Source organism: Cryptomeria japonica, chromosome 6 (genome assembly GCF_030272615.1).
Source record: "Cryptomeria japonica chromosome 6, Sugi_1.0, whole genome shotgun sequence".
Classification (NCBI taxonomy): domain Eukaryota; kingdom Viridiplantae; phylum Streptophyta; class Pinopsida; order Cupressales; family Cupressaceae; genus Cryptomeria; species Cryptomeria japonica.
Genome location: NC_081410.1, coordinates 277973520 through 277980807, shown reverse-complemented (window position 1 = coordinate 277980807; position 7288 = coordinate 277973520).

Below are 7288 nucleotides of genomic sequence, written 5' to 3'. Positions count from 1 at the left end.
TACAATGGTTACCATGGTTGGCCTCCATAGGTCCCAGCTCTCTGTCCTAGTAACCTTTCTCGAACCTCTGGCTCCAAGTTAGTCCCATGCAGACCCTACTAGCCTTTCGTGAAGACAACGTGGTCGGTTTTCCATTCTAGACCTTCTCACTACATTATGAGCCTCAGTACAAGCACTCACCTATGCGCGAGGTACAATATCTTTATTAATGTTTGAGAACTACTCACCTAATCAATTAATTAGATTATCACTTATTATCTTACTTTCGAAGGGTCATCCTGCCAACCTCTTTGGGTGCAACCCTCATTCAAAAGCCACTCAAAGGACATGAAACAAACATGGTTACTCCACGAGGATGCTATGGAGAAACAGATAGCCATAACTCCACTATCCAAATACAAGTGGTCAAAACAAGGACATATCGGCTCTTGGTTAACCATAAGGCAAGACACTACATGGTTAAGACAATGAAGTCATCAAATATCACTTGGTCAAAGGTACCAAATATGCCACCACATGACGACTGAACCATAGACCAGAAATAACACAATATAACTCTTGCAATGAAAGCTAATTTCACTAAGTTTGCACTCAGACAATATTTGAGAAAATCAGCATCATAAGCCCTTGCAACATCATTGATTGAAAATTAAATAAAACACTCATTTACCATTCACATCTATTCAATTTCCAAATCAATATTCCATCAAGGATAAAATTCATGTCAAATACTCAACCGAATAAAAACATTACTTCCTAATAGGCATTTAATTCATTTACGGAACATATCCAAATTACCAATTTGCATTACTAATTCATGCCTTGATTTCCCTTGATAAATTTATTAATCCACATAATAAAAATCACTTGAAAATCACTATTTATTTAACATAAAAATCCACTTTAAAATATTTCATTTAATAAAAATTAAATTCATAGCACATAGGAATTTGTACTGCTAAGGGTACAAGGTTAGGCAGAGGGTCAAGGCCAACCCGCAACAGTGTTGTTGTCGAGGCTGCAAACACTACCTGTCGGTAGTATTGCTACCACTGGTAGCAGGCCTACCAACCAGTAGCAGCCGCTACCGGTCGATAGCACTGCTACCAACCGGTAGCGGTACTATCAATCGATAGTACCACTACCTCTAGTAGCAGCCACTACTGACTGGTAGCATATTGCTACCAATCGGTAGCAGTACTGTCGACCGGTAGTATTGCTACTTGCGGGTAGCAGACACTACCGACCCATGTGGTGGGACTAGCCTGCCATGAGGTAAGGTAAGGTGTACGCACAAAATAAAATACATTCTTCAAAAGAATTCAAAAACCAATATGCCACAAAATCATTTCAACATGAAAATGATTCATTCTCTGATCATTTCATGGGCACACACACACACATAGTGCCAACATCCAAATTTGAAAAGGATATTTACCAATAAGGTAAATGGTGAACTATAATCACACAAGAACCCCATATCTTGGGCAATAAGATAATAGGAAGCAAACAGAATACTAAATCCAATTCATTATATTCCAAATAGAAGAGGTAAACCAAGAAGTTGATTTCCAGAACAATTAACAAACATCAAATAGAGAAATGATCTATTTCTTTCCTATAAGCAAACATATGATACAAGCTCTTCAAAATCAACAATAACAACCATTTCTTCTTCCATTCCAATCATTCCACAACAATTTACAAGAATATTTTCATTTTCTTTCATACACAGGAAGTAACTGAAGAATTCAAAATTAAATTTAAAACAAGAAGAGATCATCCAACCTTGAAGCAAACTAGCAAGCAAAATGATGGAGAATCCCAATCCTTGTAAACCAAATCGAATTTCAGCTCCTCTTTCAGAATGTTTTTCCAAATTTCTCTTCCCAATTTTCTGCCCCTCCTCTTCCCGTGAATTTCTAGGAATATATGGGAAATTTAATTTCAACCTAAACTTTTTAGGTTGAAAGTTTTCTCCACCAATTAGATTAATTTATTTAAAAAGTAAATAGCAATCAGATTTTCCTCTTTTCTAAAAACAATTAAAATGAAAAAGTCAAATGGAAAGATAAAAAGAAAAGCTTTTAATTTTATTTTCTATTTTCCACAATACTTTCTTTCAACATAAGCATTTAACATTTAAATGGCTAGGCAATTATTTATTTTCTTCCACAGAATATTTTAATGCAACTTTACACAATGAAATAAGCCATTTAGCCATTTAATCTAGCAAATCATTAATTTAATTAAATCAATAATCTGAGAGCATAATAATTAACTAATCATGCCAACATAAGATAGCAACATCCATTCAATTAAATAACCATTTAGATGAACAAAAACATGTGAAATGAAGAATGATCAAATGACCACTCACAAATGACCAAACCAAAGCACTTTGACTTGCATACCGGCCAGACGAGAAAGACAACCGGCTGACAACACTCACACGGGTGTAACTACGAGTTAAGGTAGGGTCTAGCAACTATCTCCTCTAGTCCCATCCGACATATAAAGCACACTCAGACCTATGAAACCAGGTGGATACCCCATACCTACCCTTTACTTGTACCTACAATGTCCTACACCAAAGAACCACACGTGCATATAGATAAATATATACAGACACGGCACAAACACCGATGAAGGAGAATCATGACGTTCCTTGTCTCACCAGAGTGAGTGAAGGAAAATCATCTCCTCGCATCCCATACACATGCAACCACGCAACACATAAATAACACATCACACATATAAGGTAAGAGTGTCCGTCCATGATAATGATCCATAAAATAACATTAATCATAAGAACTGAGAGACTGCATAAAATCATGCACCACAAATCCAGATAAAGCATGAAATAACATCGCATAAAATCTGAATCAATATACAATAATGTTCCATTGAAGTCAATCAAAAACATACAAAAAGAGTCTGATCAAGGAGGGGTATGACAATAAGACTACATCATCATATAGAATCATTGCATCACATCAAATACTCATAACACATATAGAAGCATCACATATCAACACATGCATATAGCTGCTGGAAGGATGGATCATCTCATATATATATATATATATATATATATATATATATATATATATCAAAATAATTGTCATGATAGAATGATGTCAAAATATCATATGGCTACAAAATCACCCAAGGTGTCTATATCATCGTACAAAAAAACTGATACAAAATGGGATCCTAGAGAGCTATGATGATGATGCTCCCTCAGAGATGATTGACCTTGGTAGAATTTGATTACTCGAAGTACTCACCACTAGATCTGCTCGTTTGTCCCCTCCTCCTTCTAGTGGTACGAATGGATCCATGACCCTGCCATTAGATGCTTCCCTCCTATCTCTGTCAGTGGTAGTAGAGTGTGAATCTCTCCTATAGCTCCCTTCCCTCAACTTTGGAGGTACCGCTGCATAATATAGGTTCCTCCAGTAGGATATCTCATCCCCTGCCTAGAGGCAGAAAGAAAACCCTAAAGCAATATCCCCTACAACTATATCCCTAGCCACCTATATGGTCTCCTCTGCAGCCGTATATCTTTGTATGGCCTCATCCCTCTCCCACTACATATTTACTAGTTGTCGCCTCAACCAAGTCACTGTTAGCATATGCACACTCCAATGATACATTGTAGGTGATTGAAGGTTTTGTCATTGATGGCAACCTTACAATCCTATGACACCAGCAAGGCATTACACCAAAACTAACAATTGGTATCAGAGCCTGGTCCTCTATTTTCAGAAGCCTAATAGCTTGAGGAAGATCTTGACACCGGTAGATATGGAAAATCCGATGAAGCAACTAGAAGTAGCTCTTTTAGACTATGATGCAGAGAAACTAAAAAACATCAAACTAGAAGATGATCTAAAGGCAGCTCAGGATATCATTCAGGCACTTCAAGAAAATCTTACCATTTCAAGAAACAAGAGAAGAGAACTTTGTGAAAAGATGTAAAATGAGAATGATGAAAAAGAAACTCTTAATGATATGATAAAAAAGCTGAAACAAGAAAGCATGACAACAAAGAATGAGATGTAGGATATGACTATGAGATTTTATAAAGAAATTGAAGATAGAAAGAAGAATGAAGAAGATTTGACCAGAAGACTAAGTGATGTTGCAAATGAAAACACAAGACTTAGTTATGAAAATGATTTGTTGAAGACAGATCTGATGCACACTCAGAATGACTCCAATGAACTAATGAGGTAGAAAGAAGTCTTAGAAAGAGAACTAGATACTGCAAATCAACATAAAGAAAAATTCAAGAAAAGCTCAGAGGAACTTGGTAACTTGTTGAAGAATCAAAAACCTAAAGGTGACACTTTTGGAATTGGCTTTGAAGTTGGTGAAAGCTCTAGTACTGCAAAACACGGGATCATAGCAAACCGGTAAGGCAACCTAATGCTTATAAATTCAATGGAAAATGCTTTAACTGTAATAAATATGGTCATAGAGAAAATGAATGTAGATCTAGAAATTATTAGAATATCAACACACCCACCGGTCAAAGTTCAAAATGCAACAAAGTTGGTCACAACTCTAAAAATTGCAGAATGAATGTGAGATGTTATGTTTGTGGAAGATTTGGACACCTATCTAATCAATGCAAAACTCAAACCAGCATAGGTTATGGGAAAGCTATTCAAAAGAATAATGTGACTTGTTATGCATGTAACAAGATTGGGCATATTGCAAAATTCTGTAGAAGTAAAGGATCACCAGCAGACAACAAAAGTTCTAGCTTGAAAGGTAAAGAAAAGGTTGAAGAGGTTAAGCAAGAATTCTCAAAATAATGGATTAGAAAGTCAGACCTAAATATTTTTGGGAATACTCCTCCACTGGTAGGACCAATCAACACTTCACCGACAGGACAGAGTGATGCTTCACTGGCAGGACATAGTAATACTCCACCGGCAGGAAGCTCTTCATCAAATTGAAGAAAATTTTCTTGAGGGTTTGGAAATCAATGAGACATATGCCATAATTCCCTTGGTTAATGGTGAGAAGTTGGAAATTACTTCTATACCGACAAACAATTTTAAGTGACTACTTAACCGGCATGCATTAAATGTGGTAGATGGCAAAATAAACATTATAAATTTGTGGTTTTGGCTCCATTTCACTTCACCAAGATTTCAAGCATTCGAAGAGCGTGAAATTTGCAGAGCTAAGGGATTTTGAGAAAAGAGGCAAAGCACTTTAGAAATCAATCCATCCAAAAGGCAGAAAAAGATATTTATCATGGCATCCTCCTCTGCACCTGAATTCATAGCAAACCCTACAATAGTCGAGGTTATAAAACACCCTAGGCCCGTATTTCAACTAGTTCTCAAGGTAGCTAAGAAAGATGACAATGTAGGTGCTTTTTCCTAAATTCCAAAGGGAGTTGTTTTCACAGAGGATCCCCAAATATATATTCATTGCAACATAGAGGAATTAGGAGATGAAGAATTCAAAAGCATGTATAAGACTGTTATATGTGACAATTCCGGTAATGTAAAACCAGAACATAAAATTGTTGAAACCCTAGGATTCACTAAAATCCTCTGCATTCCCAAATTTCCCAAGGAGGTGATTAGGATAGTTTTAAGTAGGGTACATGGTTCATTCTTTTGGCTTGATTCAATACACAAAATAACAAAGGAAGCTATGAAAGTAGTAACAGGGTTACCTTCCACCGGTAATAGACCAGACAAAACCAAGAAGGTCTCCAATGACCTAGTAATGAACTTAACTGGTGCAACATCAGATAGAAGGTCTCTGAGAGTTAATGATGTGACTAATATAAATTTGAGATTTGTTAGCATGATTTTAGGGTACAAAGCAACTCATGCAAATAGACTTAACTCAGTTTCTAGTTTATGCATTAAAAGTGCTTATGACATGGTTAAGGACAATGTGAAAATTGATGTATGTGAATGGTTAAAAGATGAGTTGATTGATAACTTAGGCAAAATCAAGAAGGATAAGAAAGGAACTTTTAGATTTGGAAATCTACTTATATGCTTGATGCTACACATAACTAAACAGGTTCCTGGTATTGGCCATAAGAATCTTGGATTTGATATACCGATAGGAAAAACAGTTGACAGACCTATTCAATAACATGGGTGAGAACAAAGAAAAGAACATTCATGACTATTTTCAAGCACTAAAGGTCAGGATGAACAAAAGAATCAAACTATCACAAAAAATTGTCAACAAATACAAATATGATATATGTTTTGTAATAAAAAAGGATGAGATCTGGATGGAAGCAGTCATCCCAAGAACAATCTGGGTAACAGAGATGGGTTATGAGACTGATGATCATATAATTGAAACTTATGCTAAATCACTTCTGGAAGCACCAAATGAACCAAAGGAAGAATTATTTGGTAGTGCTAAAACCATAGAAAAACAAATTCAATCTAAGAAAAGAATGAAAAAGGTTGAAGCAGTTGTGAGAAGAGGTTCTAGACAAGCTAAGGCTATTAAAGAAGATGTATTAAAACAAACCGGTATCACTAAGGATGAGTTAGGAACTCTACTGCCTAAGACTCACCTATCATTGGTAGCTACTTCTTCAGAAAGTGACATGCCTGCAACTTTCAAAAGAGTTGTAAGGAAAAGGGATCCTTCACCGGCATCCACACCTTCGCCTAGAAGGACTAGACAAAAACAATAGGCAATAAGGTCACCGGTTAGAAAGACAACACCAAAGAAAAAGTTGACACCAAAGAAGAAGAAGACTAAACAAAACTTGGCCCCTCTTGACAAATTGCTATATGAAATCATAGAGGAAGGGAAACTCAAAAACATAGGAAAGGTCTATGATACACTGCCAGTGGATGACAAAGAACAAGTTGAAAACAATGTTATTTTACACATGGACATCTATAAGAAATTCTTAATGGAAGTAATAAATGATCTACCAGATGAATTGTTCAAAAAACTGGAAGCAAGAAGACAAGTTATTGTAGAGCTTGATAAGAAAATCAAAATTGAAAAGTTACTTGTTGTTTATCCAGTAAACTCACCTAAGAAGATAGATGACTTAATTGCAGAAGCCAACTGGTCATTATTCTCTACTACACACTGGCATATTGCATTAATGGTTGGAAGAGTGAATGAAGTAACAAAGGAAACAGAAAATGCATGGGACATATTTCTTGTTGAGAAAGAAAAATAGGAAGAATACAGGAACCCCAAACCAATAAAGGTATACCAGAAGGAGAGAGACAAAGGAAAAGGAAAGGTTGGTGGACCTCTGAGT